Here is a 20,147-nt window from a genome sequence, read left to right as displayed (position 1 = left end):
GAAATGATAGTTGGTAAGGTTCAAGTTAGTACTAATACAGTTCATAACCTTATATGTAACAAGCTGAAATACAGCAAAAGATGTGCAAGATGTTGACGCGGCTACACCAGGAAACAAGGTTGAGAGTGTGCACAGAGCTAAAGAAACGTCATCAAAGAGGAGGTGAGCACTTCCTCAACAAAATTTTAATTTTCCATGAGACTTGGATTTACTATTATATGCCAGAGTCAAAAAGACAAAGTATGGAGTCAAAGCATACCAACTCACTTGTCAAGAAAAAGTTCAAAACCCAAGCAGCATCAGGAAAAGTCATGTTGACGGTGTTTCGGGATGCTGAAGGTCCAGTTTCTTAAGATTATCTCGAAGATCAGCGTACAATGAACAGCCAATACTACTCGGATTTGGTTTTAAACAAGGTGAAGGCAGCCGTGAGAGAGATCTCAGAGGAGAGGTGTGATTCTCCAGCAAGACAACGCACGTCCTCATATTGCTCAAGTAGCCCGTGAAACCATCGACAAAATGAGCTGGGAAGTACTGCCTCATCGCCCTTACAGTCATGATTTAACACCTATTGATTTCCATTTGTTTGGTGCACTGAAGGAGGCACTACGTGGGAAGAGGTTCCGGGACAACGGGGACGTGAAAAAGTTTGTGGGAAATTGGTTAAAACATCAAGATAAAGAGTTCTTTGCAGCCGGAATAAAACAGACTGTAGCTCGTTGGAACATAAATGTTCAAGGGGATTATGTTCAAAAGTAGAAAAAGTATTGTTTTGTAAAAATAAACGATGTATCTGTGATCTGTTTCTGTATGCATTTGTGTGTGTGTGTGTGTGTGTGTGTGTGTGTGTGTGTGTGTGTGTGCGTGCGTGTTTCGGTATAATATTTTTTTTTTTTTTTTTTTTTTGAAATGCAAATGCATGCACAAACAGATCACAGATACTTCAATAATTACACTCAAAAGTTCGGCAATAACATTCGATCTTTGGCAATGACATCTGACAGTCGGTAACATAAAGCCAAAGCATTGCATCGAAACGAGTGTCAAGTTCATAGTGCCGTGAAATGTTGGAAGAAATGCAGATTGACATTTAGAAGAAGAACAACAACACCAAAAATGCAACAGGAGCGTAGTATGTAGGAAATTGGCCACGCAACCTGTAAGTACAGTTCAAAATATTACTACTTAGTAGGAAATTTCAACCACCAGAACTGTTTATACCCTATAGTTACAGTGACCAAAATGGAAATTAAATAGCAAACGTATGTACATATTCCAGGCCACCGAAGATGCCTTGCAGAAAATAAAGGCGAAACGCGTATGGCACTAAAATTGTGTTTTATTCAGTTGCTGTCAGACGGTCCATAAAGTAAAAATTATCAATATACCGTAATATTACATGCAACTGAGGAAGACAGGAGTACAATAGTTGAAGATGTCATTGTGGTGGCCATTTGTAACACTACCGGCCGTTACCAAATTGGCAATCGCCGATAAAATTAATCTTCTGTGAAGGGCTTTAGTCTGATCATGACTCTACCCAATGCCAAGAAATCGACATATGATTTCGTAATGAAAAAATAAAGGAAACAAAAAAGTAAAGGAAACAAAAGACAAATTTGGAGTAGGTATTAAAATTCATGGAGAAGAAATAAAAATGTTGAGGTTCGCCGATGACATTGTAATTCTGTCAGAGACAGCAAAGGACTTGGAAGAGCAGTTGAACGGAATGGACAGTGTCTTGAAAGGAGGATACAAGATGAATATCAACAAAAGTAAAACGAGGATAATGGAATGTAGTCGAATTAAATCTGGTGATGTTGACGGAACTAGATTAGGAAATGAGACACTTAAAGTAGTAAAGGAGTTTTGCTATTTGGGGAGCAAAATAACTGATGACGGTCGAAGTAGAGAGGATATAAAATGTAGACTGGCAATGGCAAGGAAAGCGTTTCTGAAGAAGAGAAATTTGTTAACATCGAGTATAGATTTAAGTGTCAGGAAGTCGTTTCTGAAACTATTTGTATGGAGTGTAGCCATGTATGGAAGTGAAACACGTACAATAAATAGTTTGGACAAGAAGAGAATAGAAGCTTTCGAAATGTGGTGCTACAGAAAATGCTGAAGATTAGATGGGTAGATCACATAACTAATGAGGAGGTATTGAATAGGATTGGGGAGAAGAGGTGTTTGTGGCACAACTAGACTAGAAGAAGGGATCGGTTGGTAGGACATGTCCTGAGGCATCAAGGGATCACAAATTTAGCACTGGAGGGCAGCGTGGAGGGTAAAATCGTAGAGGGAGACCAAGAGATGAATACACTAAGCAGATTCAGAAGGATGTAGGTTGCAGTAGGTACTGGGAGATGAAGGAGCTTGCACAGGATAGTTTAGCATGGAGAGCTGCATCAAACCAGTCTCAGGACTGAAGACCACAACAACAACAGCGATGAAAAAGTAAAAATGGCAAATCAAACGGGCTTTGAATTGACATTCTACTAACACGAAAGTAAACTGTAATTCAATATACATGCGGTCGCTATCCTAATTAGGCAATGAGGTATCAATTTTTGTGGAAAAGCGGAAATAAACTTCACCTAAGAAAACTAATCTCACTTGATATCCTGACTAATCTCTTCTAACGCAATTACTCTCAATATTATACAGTAACATGCCCTAGCAAACAATACAGCAGCTGACCGTTATGCAGAACGTAGAATGGCCAATAAAGTCCAGCAGTACTCACTGTCTCACAACAACACTTACTAATGGCAAAAACCACTATGCAGTATATGTACAAATGCAGGAGGACATATGAACCTACTAACAAACTGTGATGGCAGTAGCATGAACTACTATAATTTTAATTATCAGAAGAACGATCCTGACTTTGTAAGAGTACTGATGGCTATGGGCTTCAGAAATTTGTACACGAAGTTCCTCTATACAAACAGGCAGTACAGCTATTATTTATAAAAAAAAATTTTTGGTGCAGAACAAATGATTGTTCTGGTTGCTGCACTTCCGCAGAAAGAGTCTTTACTTTTGTTTATCACAATTGTAAATCGTAACACACAAAATTAAGAAAAGGGCAAGTACCTTAACTAACAACTTTAAGTATAATGTATAATGCAAAATTAGTTCAACAGTCAGCAAAGGGACATAGTTGCTAGTCTCTCATTGGACTCCAAGTCTAATTGGTTTTTTTAATGACTACCCAGCTTGAAAAAGTACTTTAAAACAACACATACAAAAATACAAAGAATTACAAATTTACAAACCTGTTCAAAGTGAAATGATACTGATGTCTTTTCATAGCTTTTACTTACAGGCAGCTATAAGTACTTTATACACTGAAGCGCCAAACGAATTGGTGTAGGCATGCTTATTCAAAAACAGGCAGAATACGGTGCTGCGGTCGGCAACGCCTATATAAGACAACAAGCGTCTGGCACAGTTGTTAGATCGGTTACTGGTGCTACAATGGCAGGTTATCAAAATTAAGTGAGTCTCAATGTGGAGTTATAGTCGGCGAACGAGCGATGGGACACAGCATCTCCGAGGTAGTGATGAAATTGGGATTTTCCCGTACGACCATTTCATGAATGTACTGTGAATACCAGGAATTCGGCAAAACATCAAATCTCCGACATCGCTACGACTGGAAAGAGATCCTGCAAGAAAGGGACCAACGACGACTGAAGAGAATTGTTTAACGTGACAGAAGTGCAACCCTTCCCCAAATTGCTGCAGATTTCAATGCTGGGCCATCAACAAGTGTCAGCGTGCGAACCATTCAACGAAACATCATCGATATTGGCTTTCTGACCGAAGACCCACACGTGTACCCTTGATTACTGCACGTCACAAAGCTTTACGCCTCGCCTGGGCCCGTCAACACCGACGTTGGACTGTTGATGACTGGAAGCATGTTGCCTGGTCGGGCGAGTCACTTCTCAAATTGTATCGAGCGGATGCACGTGTACGGGTATGGGCACAATCTCATGAATTCATGGACCCTACATGTCAGCAGGGGACTGTCCAAGCTGGTGGGGTGTCTGTAATGGTGTGAGGCATGTGATATTGGATCCCTGATACGTCCAGACACGACTCTGACAGGTGACACGTACATAAGCATCCTGTCTGATCACCTACATCCATCCATGTACATTGTGCATTCCGACGGACTTAGTCAATTCCAGCAGGTCAATGCGACACCCCACATGTCCAGAATTGTAACAGAGTACTTCCAGGAACACTCTTCTTTTAAACACTTACTCTGGCTATCAAACTCCCGAGATATGAGCATAATTGAGCATATCTGGAATGCCTTGCAACGTTCAGAAGAGATCTCCACCCTATCATACTATTACGGATTTAGGGACAGCCCTGCAGGATTCATGGCGTCAGTTCCCTCCAGCACAACTTCAAACATTAGTCGAGTCCTTGCGACGTCGTGTTGCGCCAGATCTGTGTGCTCGCGAGGGCCCTACACGATATTAGATAGGTGTACCAGTTACTTTGCCTCTTCAGTGTATTTTTGTCGTTGATTGTTTTAATGGCAGCTCCATATTTAATGAAAAACTTTCTTTATGAGTATTGTTTGGGAAACTTTAAGATGAAAAATTGTATAGAGTAAATCATTTATTAGTGTACAGAAAACAAACCAAACTTTATACACAACAAAGTTAATGCATCTGCAAAATATTTCACTGCCAGTTATCAGTTTAATAAAAACAGGACACTCGGAATTAATTCACGAGGTAAGGATCCGGTTCTAGGTGCTTCAGTCCGGAACCGCGCTGCTGCTGCGGTCGCAGGTTCGAATCCTGCCTCTGGCATGGATGTGTGTGATGTCATTGGGTTAGTTAGGTTTAAGTAGTTCTAAGTCTAAGGGACCGATGACCTCAGATGTTAAGTCCCATAGTGCTTAGAGCCATTTGAACCATATTTTGGAACGGATCCTGTCTAGCAATGTGACGGGGATAATCATTGGTGTACAAACGTAATTTAGAAGTTTCACTAAAAGCTATTTTCAACTGATAATACCTCGTCCATTAGACGTACATATTTAAATAAAAATTCTCCTGATAGTGGTAGCACCTGTGTCAAATTCCAGTGGCTATAAAATTGCCGGTAAGGCAACCATGGTTCTTAATATTAGCCATACCCTCATATAACTCTTCTTGGCGACGTATATTTAACCAAACGTGTCCATTGTACATTCCGTCCGAGGCTCGCAAGCATTTCTTACCTCAGTTTATGCATCCACATAAACCACAACAGCGGACCAAGGCTGCCACTGACCACTGTGTATCACAGTCAGAACTCGGCTATGCCACTCACCACAAAGGAATCAAGCGCCTTCTACTTCCGTAGCGGTGGCGTATTACTGTAGGTTTTACATTTAGCTTCCCTACTTATGGATCAGTAAAATATACAGAATTTTTACAAATTATTGCATTCACAGAGTGTTGCGTATAAAACTAGAGGTTCAGTTACAACAGAATTTCTTGAAATGTCAAAATAAGTAACATAATTATTACATATTTATACAATCAAAGATCTTGACTGCGAAGATACACTAGTGTACAGTGTCAGCAGAGAAAGTATACGGAATATACATAAATCTATCCATTATTTGTGTTAGAAGATCTATGTGTCCCAGTAAACTGCAACTCTAATCATTTACGTAACCGCCAATGGCATATACATGTACATTTTTAGTGGTGTAGTTGCATCATAGCTTACAGACGAGGAAACGTATCAGCCATTAATACATAAATGAGTAGAGGTGTGTGAGCTGATGAGGAGGGAGAAATAGATTAGAGAAAGAAGGGAGAAACAGTCTAGCCTCCTTACAAGACTCCAAGGCTACAGTGCAGCTGGTAACACAGATTTCACTGGATCGAATCCCGTAGCATTTCAGCTGACTGCTGTGTATAAGGTATGTCGTTATATAATTTTGCGATTTAACACCCTTATTATTTGACATTGGTATCCATAAGGTATATGAAAGCAAAAATTAAAAAAAAAATACATCATCAGGCTAATGCGTCAGATTTTGAAATACTGCTTCTGAAATCGTGAATGGTTCGACGATCTTGTTGTACACCTTAGTAGACTATGTACTACATTAGCCCCCTGTTCGACAGAGAAAGGATTTTACAGTAAGCGGAATATGACAAAACCGGGAGACACCGGCCGACCGGCCGTGGACGCCGAACAGTGAGTCGCCGAAAAACTACCAAGGACGACAACAACCAAGGATGAGCAACAAGACAACATGACGGAGTAACAAGTCTGGAGTGTAAATTAAATCTAGGAGTTTGACGTAGAACCTATGTGAACCGCAGTAACGCTACGTACAAGAAACGACACGTACGCGCAGTCGGAACACGACTGAGGTGTGGGCCCCGTTACCGCCGGTCTTACACCGCGGCAGCGCGTGGGTGGTGGCCCGCGTAACGCTGAGGCGGCGACAGCAGCGCTCGCAAATACAGGAGAGTCGCCTTGCGACTGTCGTACAGGTCCACGTGTTCTGGCGGGTTTTCTAACTCGTCGGGCTGAGATACCAGGAATTTCTTTCGGATCATTTCGTAAGGTTCGTCTAACACGCCACTTATTTGATTTTGCACTACGGTACGTTCGTGACAGTGGTCATCTGATGCTATATCTTTAAGCAAGACTGCCTCACCGTGTCTCATCTCTGAATGGGTCGAGTGCTGTGGGAGATTTCTCTTCTTTCACGTTTTTCCTGGTATACTCGTGTTGCAGGGTTAGCGTCTTTGTATCAAAACGTCCTAGGTCCCTGGTTAGAACCCCGTCACGGTTTAAATTTTGAATAAAAATCATCAGTAATGGCGGCCGAAGACTACCAGCATAAGAAATCACCCTCATTCAGCCAACAAGATCGTCAAAGAGGGGGGAGGGTCGGACAGAGGTTCAGGCCACTCTCTTGCCCTTGGGGTAAGAAACTGCCCCTAAAGGCGGAAGAATCAGCAATTATAAATGGTATCAGGATGCGGAAGGCGATGGAAACCACTGCATTAAAGACATGTGCGTAATATGTATTCACAGGACATGTGGCCAGTAATTTTAAAAATGTTATGACGATCTCTTCATAAGCGAAAGCCGGCCGGGGTGGCCGAACGGTGCTAGGCGCTACAGTCTGGAACCGCGCGACCGCTACTGTCGCAGGTTCGAATCCTGCCTCGGGCATGGATGTGTGCGATGTCCTTAGGTTAGTTAGGCTTAAGTAGTTCTAAGTTCTAGGGGACAAATGACCTCTTAAGTACCATAGTGCTCAGAGTCATTTGAACCATCAGCGAAAGATACGGTCCTAATCCCCCAATTCAGATCTCTGGAAGGGGACTGCCTCTGAAAGTCGGGGCGTGGAATGTCAGAAGCTTAAACGTGGTAAGGAAGCTAGAAAATCTGAAAAGGGAAATGGAAAGGATCAACCTAGATATAGTAGGGGTCAGTGAAGTGAAATGGAAAGAAGACCAGGATTCCTGGTCAGATGAGCACAGGGTAATATCAACAGCAGCAGAAAATGGTATAATGGGTGTAGGATTCGTTACGAGTACGAAGGTAGCACAGAAAGTTATTGTGAACAGCTCAGTCATAGGGTTGTTCTCGTAAGAGTCGACAGCAAACCAAAACGGACAATTATAGTTCAGGTGTACATGCCAACATCGCAAGTTGATGGTGAAGAGATAGGGAAAGTATATGAGAATACTTAATGGGTGATCCAGTATGTAAAGGGAGATGAAAATCTAATAGTCATGGGAGACTGGAATATAGTTGTAGGGGAAGGAGCAGAAGAATGGTCTATGGGATAATACGGGCTTAGTACTAAGACAGAGGGAGAAGAAACACCAATTGCGTTATGCAATAAATTTCAGCTGGTTACAGTGAATTCTTCGTTGAAGAATCACAACAAATGTGATAAACTTGGAAAAATCCAGGAGATAGGGGAGAATTTCTGTTACATTACGTCATGATCAGGCAGAGATTCCGAAATCAGATACTGTATTGTAAGTAGTACCCAGGAGGAGACATACACCCAGATCACAATTTAGTAATGTTGCAGAGTTGGCTGAAATTTAAGAGACTAGTCATGAACAATCAATGCTCAAAGAAGTGGGATACGGAAGTACTAGGAAATGAAGAGATACACTTGAAATTATTTGTGATTGTAGATACTGCGATGAGGAATAGCCCCATTAGGCAGTTCAGTTGAAGAGGAATGGACGTCTCTAAAAAGGTCAATCACAGAAGTTAGAAAGATAGACATAGGTACAAAGAAGGTAGCTGCGGAAAACCATGGGTAACAGAAGAAATACTTCAGCTGTTCGATGAAAAAAGGAAGTACAAAACTGTTCAGGGAAATTCAGAAATACAGCAATACAAGTCACTTACAAATGAAATAAACAGGAACTGAAGGGAAGCTAAGGTGAAGTGGATACATGGAAAATGTGAAGAAATCGAAAAATAAAAGATTATAGGAAGGATTGACCCACGATATAGATAAGTCACAACAACCTTTGATGAAATTATAGGCAAGGGAGGTAACATTGGGATTAGTAAGATGAAACTGCTGTATGGCTAGTGGCCGCTGCAGGTCTGGCTACGTGACGAGTGCGGGAAGTTCAGGTACAAGGATGAGCAGCTTCGCCAGAAATGGGTAAATCCCAAAGCTTGGAATTTCGGTGGTGTAGCTCGCATGGCCTTTGTGCAGGAGATGCACAGAAACAGTGGAGTGTCAGATAAGCTGAAAATCGGGTTCTTACAGCTCTTTGAGAATCTTAAGTCATTCACAGCAAAGTATTTTAATAGGATGACCGGAGCGGATGACGTGGTTGGGGTTGTAGGGTGTGGCTGGGTAGAAGAAGGTGGCTATTTTTAGCAGTCTTCCACTTTATTGTTGGTTCTTCCAATACATTTTCTGGTAGCTCAGCCCCACCACTCGTGTCGTGGTGGAGGCGTGCTGATGCACGCAGCCTCGGGGAATGAGATGCTGCGTTCGGTCAGCAGCTGCGCAGGTGGTAGGAGGCTAGCGGCACAAGGCCCGGCCCAGCACGCCTCCTGCAGACGTGGCAGCTCGTGACGACGCCGGGAGTCGCCGGTGCAGCAGCAGACAACGCCCCCCGCCGGCCGGTCCACGGAAACAGCGTCACTGATGACGACAGCGTGACAGCGACCGAACGCCCAATCGGTCGAACCGAATCCAGACGCCCACCTCTGATGCCCTTAAATAGTGCAGACAGCTGCTGAATCTGCCAGTTACGCGGCGGCGTGTTTATTAGAAGGTTCTCGATGAGTTGGCTAACGCAACCGCGCCCCACGTTGCCCCCGCCTGCGTAATTCTGCTAATGCTGCGTTCTGGCTGTTGATGGCTGCCGCGGGAGTACACACATACCGACGCTCGTTGCAAAACTGTGTCACCTGCGTAATGCTCTGGCCAGCCTTCGTCCGCCGTTTGCCGTGAGGCTGGCGCATCGCGCACTGAAGCACACTAAATCACAATTTTGCACCATATTTCCTAAAAATAACCCCTTGTCCTCTTCAGTATGAAAGTAAATCTGAATAGATCTGAGAAAAATGATGCGCATCCAATGTTACAACAATAATTCAGTATCTTCAAAACCACAGAAATTAATGTTTCACAATGAATAAACATTTTCACGACGAACCTCTGGATTAATAGCTTTTAAGCGCTTCATGCGATTTCAACACAAAGTATCTCAAAGGTTAGCATTGCACTACAGCTACGATCTCTGACAGCTACACAAGTTTGTCTTTTTTATTTCTTTTGCACAGCGAATAAATACAGCATGAATACCTAATATTTTGTCATACATGTGTATTTCTTTAACGAACAGTTTACTATTTGGCAATAACTTTATTTAAATATTAACTACAACTGATAACACAAAATCACGGTAATTTAAGAAGTCGTCAATCGTATGTGTTAGCTGCCACCACCGTAAAAGAGTGCCAAAACAGGCTTCTGACAAGCAGACAACATTAATGGCAGTCTGTTGTCATTTACTGTGAGCGCAACCTTTATTTATATTTTCTGTGATTTCTCTGAGTGTGACCGAATGTTTATAACATTTTTTAAAATTTGAATCTTGTTGTAATATATTAGTTTGGTCCGGGAAGTAGTCAAGATGAGTCGAATCATGTCTGTGGAACGTAAGAGCGATGTATTTTTAATCGGGATGGGCGTCGGCCAATGGAAAAGCAGGTAGTAGCAGAACGCTACGGAAGTCAAGTGGAGACTGGGACTTTTCAAGTGAAGAGCTCAAGGGAAACTTTTACGTTTGTGAGGCAAACCCGCCCGCGGCAACGAGTGGTATTAGATCGTGTAGGTGATTGATTCTGGGTGGTAAACAGCTGCTACCATACTTTAACTTCTAAAAGAACTTGCATTTCGAGAGATCTGAATGATCTCCAGTGTAGGACTCTAAATTTTCCCGCCTGTATTACGGAACTGAGGATTCACAGAGAATGAGCTACTACGCTTTGTACCACTTGCGTTAATTTGAGAATCATCAAGCTTGTAAGTAGGCTGTTTAGGTTTTTATGTTGGTAACGCCACGTAGCGCTCTATATGAAAATCACTGACTGTGCTGTGTGCAGTCTGTGGCTGGTTAGCATTGTTGTAATATTCGCCATTGTAATGTTGGGCAGCTGGATGTTAACAGCGCGAAGCGTTGCGCAGTTGGAGGTGAGCCGCCAGCAGTGGTGGATGTGGGGAGAGAGATGGCGGAGTTTTGAGAGCGGATGATCTGGACGAGTGTCCATCAGAGACAGTAAATTTGTAAGACTGGATGTCATGAACTGATATGTATATTATGACTTTTGAACATTACTAAGGTAAATACATTGTTTGTTCTCTATCAAAATCTTTCATTTGCTAACTATGCCTATCAGTAGTTAGTGCCTTCAGTAGTTATAATCTTTTATTTAGCTGGCAGTAGTGGCGCTCGCAGTATTGCAGTAGTTTGAGTAACGAAGATTTTTGTGAGGTAAGTGATTCATGAAAGGTATAGGTATTATTTTGTAGAGATTTTTGAAAGTCAGAATGTGTTGCGCTAAAAATATTGTGTCAGTTTAAGCAGTCATTTATAATTTTTCTAAGGGGACGTTTCAAGCTGAACTCTGAAGTGTTTTAAACCGATGAATATATCGTGTATTGTGGTCGCGAAATTGTCTTAGTTTTGACGTATATTTGATGACTACTTAGTTTTCAGACTTTGCTATCAATCTCGTAACGGTCTCAACGTAAGTTTACATTTTAATTGAGTGTCGTAGGACCACATTTGAAATGGTGTTTCCTGAATAAACACTATTCAGCATAATTCTCCGTCGTCTGCTTTAGTTACAGACGTTAGAATTTAACTCTTGTTATTAAATTATTTATTTTTTTTCGATTTCTGTGTATTTCATTAATTTAGAGTTCTAGCCAATGTGTAGACTATTTGACTGCAGGATCTCAGCTATAGGTTGCTATTTGCAGCGAATTAGCTGCGGGACATGAAAACAGACGGGCGCGGCTCGGCCCTATGACTACATCGAGGTATTCTTTTTAAACCGAGCCGTGCACAGCCCAAGTACCTTAAGTACAAGTGACTACAGGGAAAGGTGCAACTGGTATGCCCGTATGGGAAGTTCCTTATAAGCGCAACTCAGCAACGAAAAAGCGTTAGGTATCGTCGCAGTATGAAACTGACGATATATCAGACTTTAGGAAAAAACATCATCCACACAATTCCGAAGCTAGTAAGAGCCGAAAAGTGCAAGAATTACCGCACAATCACCTTAACAGCTCATGCATCAAAGTTGCTTACGAGAATAATACACAGATGAATGGAAAAGAAAATTTAGCATGTGTTAGACGACGATTAGTTTGGCTTTAGGGAAGGTAAAGGCACCAGAGAGGCATTCAGACGTTGAGATTCATGATGAAAGCAAGACTAAAGGAAAAGCAAGACATTCTCATAGAAGTTACAGACCTGGAGAAACCGTTCGACAATGTCAAATGGTGCAAGAAGTTCGAAATTTTGAGAAACACGGGGTCAGACTAGGGAAAAAGACGGATAATATACAGTACATACAAGAGGGAAGAGGGAACAATAAGAGCGGAAGACCAAGAACGAAGTCCTCAAATTAAAAAGGGTGTAAGACAGGGATCTACTCTTTCGACCCTACTATTCAGTGTATACATCGAAGAAGCTATGACGGAAGTAAATGAATGACTGAAGAGCGGAAATGAAATTCAGGGTAAAAGGATATCAACGATAAGGATCATAGATGACAGTCTAATGAGTGCAGAATATGTATTTAGAGTAAATGGAAGAAAGATGAAAGTAACGAGAAGTAACCGAAATGGGAACAGAGAGAAACTTAGCATCAGGATTCGTGATCATGAAGTAGAAGAAGTTATGGAATTCTGCTACCTAGACAGCAAAGTAACTTTTGACAGACGGAGCAAGGATGACATCAGATTTATGAGAATGTGGTTTGGAACACAGCATTGTATGGTAGTCAAAGAAGGAGTGTGGGAAAACCTAAACAGTAGAGAACTGAACATTTGAGATGTGGTGCTGCACGAGAATGTTGAAAATTAGGTTGACTGATAAGGTATGGAACGAGGACGTTCTCCACAGAATCGGCGGCAAAGAATTATATGGAAAACACTGACAAGAAGAAAGGACAGGATGGTAGGAAATATGCTAAGACATCGCGGAACAACTTCCATGGTACTGGAAGGAGTAAAAACTGTACAGAAAGACAGTTATTGGAACGGGAGAGGATTTCGTGGAGGACTGCATCAAAACAGTCAGAAGACTGATGCCTTAAAAAAAAAATAAATAAAACGCAGTGCATGAGAGCTGCAGACGTATTCTTCTAGACGTCTTGGCAGAGCTTTCAGCCAGTTTGTGGAGCAAATGACGGCTCTTCTGAATACTATTATGTTATTACAGTAATCTAATTCAATAGTTTTATCTTGGTTGTAGGGACGATTATTGTCTAACACTTTGTTTCATGCTACACGAAGTATCATAGGCTGTATGTGTTTCAGTTCTTCTAAAAAAAGAGTACACATCTGTAATAGAACTTACCAGTACTGCCATAAAAATTCCTCTTTCCAAGATAGCTTACACATTATTATTCTGAACGTTACAGTTTTGATTTGTGTTAACTGTCCAACCTGCAACTTTCCGCTATATACAAAATTATATGATTTAATGCATGCTTAGTTTTCTTAATCGCTGCAAGGTATGTGGTAGAGAATATTTTTTGTTGTACCAGTTTTCGACAGTTCTCCCTCCACTGACGTGTGCTGCACACGAAACGTAAAGGCATACGTACATGTCGTCAAACTGCTATTGAGTCTTCCTTTATCTTGATTACTCACACGGGAACGTCTCGAATAATGTTAAATAGCTGGCTAGATTCCCCACAAGGTGTCAGTTCTCAATAGGCGATCCATCCCAAATAAAGTACGTTTTAAAAGTGGTAAACAACAAACAAACTCCCAGAACACCATCTAAAATAGGTATTTATTAGTCACGAGTTGTTTCACGTGAGTAACTCCATTATCAGGTTAAAAGCTTGATTAAGCTAACCGCTATCGGTGCTATGAACATAACGCTGTTATGTGTTCGGATGTTTTGCTATATTTGTGTTGTGTGATATAATGGTGATTTAGCGGCCCAACACTGTACTTTTCCAAGTTAGTCAAAGAAATAGTTCATCGTATCCTACAATGCTGTGTGGGTCAGGTAGAGGCATTTGCATGGGAATCTCACGACTTCGTGGTGATTAGTGCTTCCTACCGTACTATCAGCAACGGTAAACATGCAGAGTCTTCGATAGTGAAGTTGTAGTAACGGCTGCTATAGGTGAAGTGATAAAAACGTGCCACATACCTGTTTTGTTACGTGTCGAGTCACCCACCTACCAGGTCACACGGTGCTGAATCACGGCGCAGCGTCGGGTAGCCTCGCGAATCCACATTCCCCGCATCGCTGGCGCTGTTTCCTTTGTGGCCCTCATGGTGTTGAGTGCGTGCATTCTTCTAACACATAAACATTTTTTCTTTTTTTCTGTTGGCTAGTACCTGCATACCAGATTCATTCTATGAATTACGAGATCTGAAGTGGCACTCTTAGTTGCAGAATGGACTGACCGTATATTTACAGTATTTTCTGAACTGGACAGTTTGTATGAAAACTACGGAGCAATAGATGATGCAAACGTCTCTAGCGATATAAAATATGATTTCTTGTTGTCTTGTGGTGTAATGAGAATAATGGTATTTGTGGTGTGAAGATGGGAAAGACGCTGGGCACAGTGACGTTTCAGGAGAAGTAGTTCAGACTGGACGTGAAGTAATATGGAAATGAACGTGTAAAAATTGTTTTCAGAATGCTTATGGGGGAACACAATCTCTTAAAAATCCAAAATGCGGTGATTGTGCTAGTTGGCAATGAAAGAGACACATAAGGTATAAAACGATTGCGACATTTTTCCACTAAGGCAATATTCAATGAAATGTTTTCTTCATTCCACAATTAGCTTCGGCTATTTAAAGCACTATAAATCGTTAAGCCGCACAAAACAGCACACTGCATTACCACCACGAATGGGAACACAGTAGAATGAAATTTTCACTCTACAACGGAGTGTGCGCTGATATGAAACTTCCTGGCAGATAAAAACTGCGTACCGGACCGAGACTCGAACTCGGGACCTTTGCCTTTCGCGGGCAAGTGCTCTACCGACGGAGCTACCGAAGCACGACTAACGCCCCGTCCTCACAGCCTTAATTCCGCCAGTTTGGAAGGTAGGAGACGAGATACTGGCGGAATTAAGGCTGTGAGGACGGGGCGTGAGTCGTGCTTCGGTAGCTCAGTCGGTAGAGCACTTGCCCGCGAAAGGCAAAGGTCCCGAGTTCGAATCTCGGTACGGCACACAGTTCTAATCTGCCGGGAACACAGTAGTTTCATCGTAATTTAACGGAAGGGCTGTATGTAAACACAGTTCACGGATTAGGTCTTAGGACTGTTCCAACTGCCCGACTGCTGACTGGAAGGCAGTACAGGTGCGATTTGTGATCGTGGGACACGTGACCAGCGTGTTCCTAATCTCTCCAGCGTGTGTTGCCAGTGGACGATTCCTTATGATGCCACTGTTTCATTTGTCCTCACGATGCTGAGTGCACCCCGTTCCATTTCCGATCTTGATGGTTTAATAGACAGTCAGTACACGTAAGACGGAAAACATGGAAATATATAACGCTGAGCGAAGGATAATATTGAGGGCTATTTAAAAAATTCAAATATTGAAAAAGTGATGGAAATTACTTTTTGTCTCGAACATGGTAACGAATTAAAAAATTCTGTATTATTAGTTCGTATTTAAACATAACATGTAGGCAGACGGATGAACACGCACACCACCATAAACATACAACACGAGAAAAAAAGATAAAAAAGAGTTTGTCATTGCAAAGTGTTTTACTGTCTGCTGCAACAGTACACAATAGTGGGGTACAAAATACGTGCATTCCTTGGTATCAGCAGTCTCCCCAAGGATCTACAGTAACGTCACCTGACGCTGTGGCACCAACGACTCGCTGTTTGGTTCCCTACCCCAAATCAACCAACCACAACACGACGAGAGACAATAGTGCGAGCTGAACAGCCATTCGGGATGGGTGTTAGCCATTTTGAACAGCGCTCTTACGTAAAGATTGCAGTTCGCCGTGGCAGGAATGCGCGATAATGCCACGAGGAGCTTGTGCAAGCAGCAGGATATGCTCCTTTACCGTACCGAATGGTTGCTCTGTGGGTAGATGCATTCAGGCGTGGCACAGCTGCAACAGCCGACATGCACCGGTCCGGGCGGCCCGTCACGGTGCGTACCCAGGTCACCCAATGCTTGGAGAAGACAGAAGATGGAGGCTATTTCGAGGGACTCTAAGATGCCACAGCTCCGTGTTCCTGCGTTGTGCTGTTGTGTACTGTTGCAAATGACAGTAAAACACGTTTGCAACGACAAAATTTCTCCCGTCTATTCTCTCGAGCTATATCTTTATGACGGTAAGGGTATTCATCGATCTCCCGACATGCCATGCTCATATATGAACTAACCTTCCATTCGCATACTTCAGAGTTCTTTAATTCGTTACAATTCTCGAGACAAAAAACAGTTATCGTGATTTTTGCTACTATCCTTGTATTTATGCCCGTAGTGTCACCCTTTGCGTTGTGGCGTCACGCCGATGCGTTATGGAAGAACATGTGGTCAGAACATCGCTTTCCCGGTCGTTTTCTCAACTTTCCAGGCCGTGGAGCCTCTGTTGACATTCAGTTACGAGGGTCACTCCAAAAGAAATGCACACTATTTTTTTTTAATCCACCTTTTACTCTACATGTTTGAAAGTTTTACAGTGTGTAGATACATCCCTTAGGAACAATATTTTCATTTCTCCACATAATTTCCATCCCTCTCAACTGCCTTACGCCATCTTGGAACCAGCGCCCGTATACCCGCATGGTAAAATTCTGGACCAACCTGTTGGAGCCACTGTTTGGCAGCGTGCACAAGGGAGTCATCATCTTCAAACCTTGTTCCACGAAGAGAGTCTTTCAGTTTCCCAAAGAGATGATAGTCACATGGAGCCAGGTCAGGGCTGTAAGGCGGGTGTTTCAGTGCTGTACATCCGAGTTTTGTGATCGCTTCAATGGTTTTTTGACTGACATGTGGCCGTGCATTGTCGTGTAACAGCAAAACATCCTGCTTTTGCAGATGTGGTCGAACACGACTCAGTCGAGCTTGAAGTTTCTTCAGTGTCGTCACATATGCATCGGAATTTATAGTGGTTCCACTTGGCATGATGTCCACAAGCAAGAGTCCTTCGGAATAGAAAAACAACGTAGCCATAACTTTTTCAGCAGAAGGTGTGGTTTTGAATTTCTTTTTCTTGGGTGAATTTGCATGATGCCACTCCAGTGATTGCCTCTTCGTCTCTGGTGAAAAATGATGGAGCCATGTTTCATCGCCTGTCACAATTCTTCCAACAAATTCATCTCCACCATTCTCGTACTGTTCCAAAAGTTCGCTGCATACCGTTTCTCTTGTTTCTTTGTGAGCCCCTGTCAACATCCTGGGAACCCACCTGGCACAAACCTTTTTTAACGCCAACACTTTCAGGATTTTGCAAACACTTCCTTCCCCTATCCCATCGTAGCTTGACAATTCGTTCACTGTGATGCGTCTGTCAGCAGTCACCAATTCGTTAACTCTCTGCACATTGTCTGGAGTGTGTGCAGTACGAGGCCTGCCGCTACGAGGACAATCCTCTATCTTGCTGTGCCCACTTTCATCACGTAACCTGCTTGCCCACTGACTAACTGTAATGCGATCGACAGCAGCATATCCATACACCTTTTTCAACATCTTGTGGATGTTCCCACTGTCTCGTTTTCACAGCAGAGGAATTCTATGACAGCAAGTTGCTTTTGACGAACGTCAAGTGTAGCAGCCATCTTGAAGACATGCTGTGACGGCGCTACTCACGGTAACGGGTTGAACTAGGTTTCAAAACAAGCGGGAAGGATGTATCTACGCACTGTAAGACTTTCACACAGGCACAATGAAAACTGTATTTTTACGAAAACTGTGTGCATTTCTTTCGGAGTGAGCCTCGTAGTTCCTCAGTTGGCATCACGAACTTCAGTGTATCCCATTCCATTTCTCCTCTGGCAGTACCGTGCATCCAACCAGGATCTTCCGCATGGCAGCTATCTATGCTGATGACTCAACCACGGAGGCGGACTGTAATTATTTAAAGCATATGGTTTAGCGTTAGCTTACAATCATACCATTATGTTCCATTTCGTGGCGGTAATCCTATGGTCCATTCATACAATTAATCAGTGGATAAAGAGTTTGACACAGCGCTCCGCTGCAGACTGTTAACGAAAGGCCGATAATATAGAATAGTTTATTAGATATGTGAATTGACTCGAATTCTTCTTGAATAATAGAACCCAGCAAATTTCGTCGACGGCGTGTGTTAATCACATGCGAAGATATCCTCAGTATTGCACCAGGGAAAAGTGACAGGACGACTCATGTTCCCTATATACGTAAACTATCTAACGGATAGGGATAGCGGTAATTGCGACCGTTTGCGGTTGATGCTGTAATGTAAGGGACAGTATCGTCTTTAAGTGACTGTAGGAAAGTGCAAGATGACTTAGAATTTCTAATTGGTGTAATGTATGGTAACTTGCTCTAAATGTGGAAAACTGTAAATTAATGGAGATGTGCAGGGAAAACAGTCGTATGATTGTTAGAGTACAGTATCAGGGGTGTACTGCTAGACACAGTGAGGTCGATTGAATATGTAGATATTAGGTATAATGTCTCAAAAATAATAAAAAATCACTTTTCTATGATAGAATCTGTTTCGGTCTTCAATCCCTCGGACTTTTGTTCATCAAGGGCCACCCTTTGCATCTGAAGACGGCTTTTGAAAGACGAAACCGGTTATCATTGTATCATAAAAAAATTATCGTTTCAAAAATTAAAACTAATATCCTACAATACGTCAATCACTGTCTCTGTAAACGGAGTATCATTTTTTTCCAAAATATCTGGACATAACGTTACAAAGCGATATAAAAGAGACGAGCACGTAAGGTTGGTTCTAGGGAAGGCAAATGGGCGACTTCGGTATGTTAGGAGAATCCTAGGACAGTGCAGCTCATCTGTAAACGAGACCACATGGAGGACGCTTGTGCGACCCGTTTTTGAGTACTACTCGAGTGTTTTGAACCATCTCCAGGTCGGATTAAAGGAATACACCGACACAGTTCCGAGCCGCACTTGTGGATTTGTTACCGATAGGTTCGATCAACAGGCGAGTATTACGGAGATACCACGTGAACTCTGTTAGGAATTCCTCGAGTGAAGCAGACGTTCTTCTCGCAAAATGCTACCGAATGGGTTTTGGGAAGTGGAACTTGCGATTGACTGCGAAACGATAGTACTGCCAACAACATACTTCTCTCGTAAGGACCAAGAAGTCAAGATGAGAGAAATCAGGGTTCGTAAGGAAGCAAAAATATACTCGTTTTTCCTTGCTTCATTTGCGAATGAAACAGAATGCGCAATGACAAGCAGTTGTAAAGCTACCCTCCGCCATGCAACATATGGCGGTTTGCGGAGTATGTATGATGTAGATAATAGTTCAACAAGCCGATATTCATCGTTTGAAAGAAGAAGAAATCTAAGTAATTAGAGTCTAAGAGAACACTATTTGTGAAGCTGTAAGACATAAAATTTGGAATTACCTGCCTCCTCTGCATAATGTACAAGACATTCAACACAATTATCACCAATGGAAACTGAAAACGTTTTGGGGAACAAGATATTATTTCAACCTATCTTAGTTTACTAAGGAATATATACGTCAGTACTACAGTTTGGCCGGCCCTTGTGGCCTAGCGGTTCTAGGCACATCAGTCCGGAACCGCGCTGCTGCTACGGTCGCATGTTCGAATCCTGCCTCTGGCATGGATGTGTGTGATGTCCTTAGGTTAAGTACGTTTCAGCAGTTCTAAGTCTAGAGGGCTGATGACCTCAGATGTTAAGTCCCATAGTGCTCAGAGCCATTTGAACCATTTTGAACTACAGCTTGCAAATATCTTCATTAGAGCCATGGGAAAATCGTGAAGCAAAGGCATTCCGTGCCGCAATAGCTATTCTCCGCAGCACTGGAAGAAGATATCATACCCGTAGTATGCGAAAAAGAAGTAATACAGAGTGATGGATAAACCAGTACCGTTGTAGTGATGACATTACACTGTCTACACCTAGTGTAGATAAAGTTCTGCCGCGAAGTGGGGAACGTTAGTACCGCAACTATTTGTAACCAAATTAGTGGCTAATCAACACACTGAAATAAATATAGCACAAATATTCTGCTTTCCTAATTCACGGAGTAACAACGACTGTTTCCTATTTACGACACGTGTTGCTACCGTACATGCCGTTCACGTGAATAACGCCTGACTATAGCAGTGGCATAGGCGTAGTATAAGCATAATGACTGTCAC

The sequence above is a fragment of the Schistocerca piceifrons genome, chromosome 5 (assembly GCF_021461385.2).
Source record: "Schistocerca piceifrons isolate TAMUIC-IGC-003096 chromosome 5, iqSchPice1.1, whole genome shotgun sequence".
NCBI classification, from domain to species: domain Eukaryota; kingdom Metazoa; phylum Arthropoda; class Insecta; order Orthoptera; family Acrididae; genus Schistocerca; species Schistocerca piceifrons.
This window is presented reverse-complemented; position numbering follows the sequence as displayed.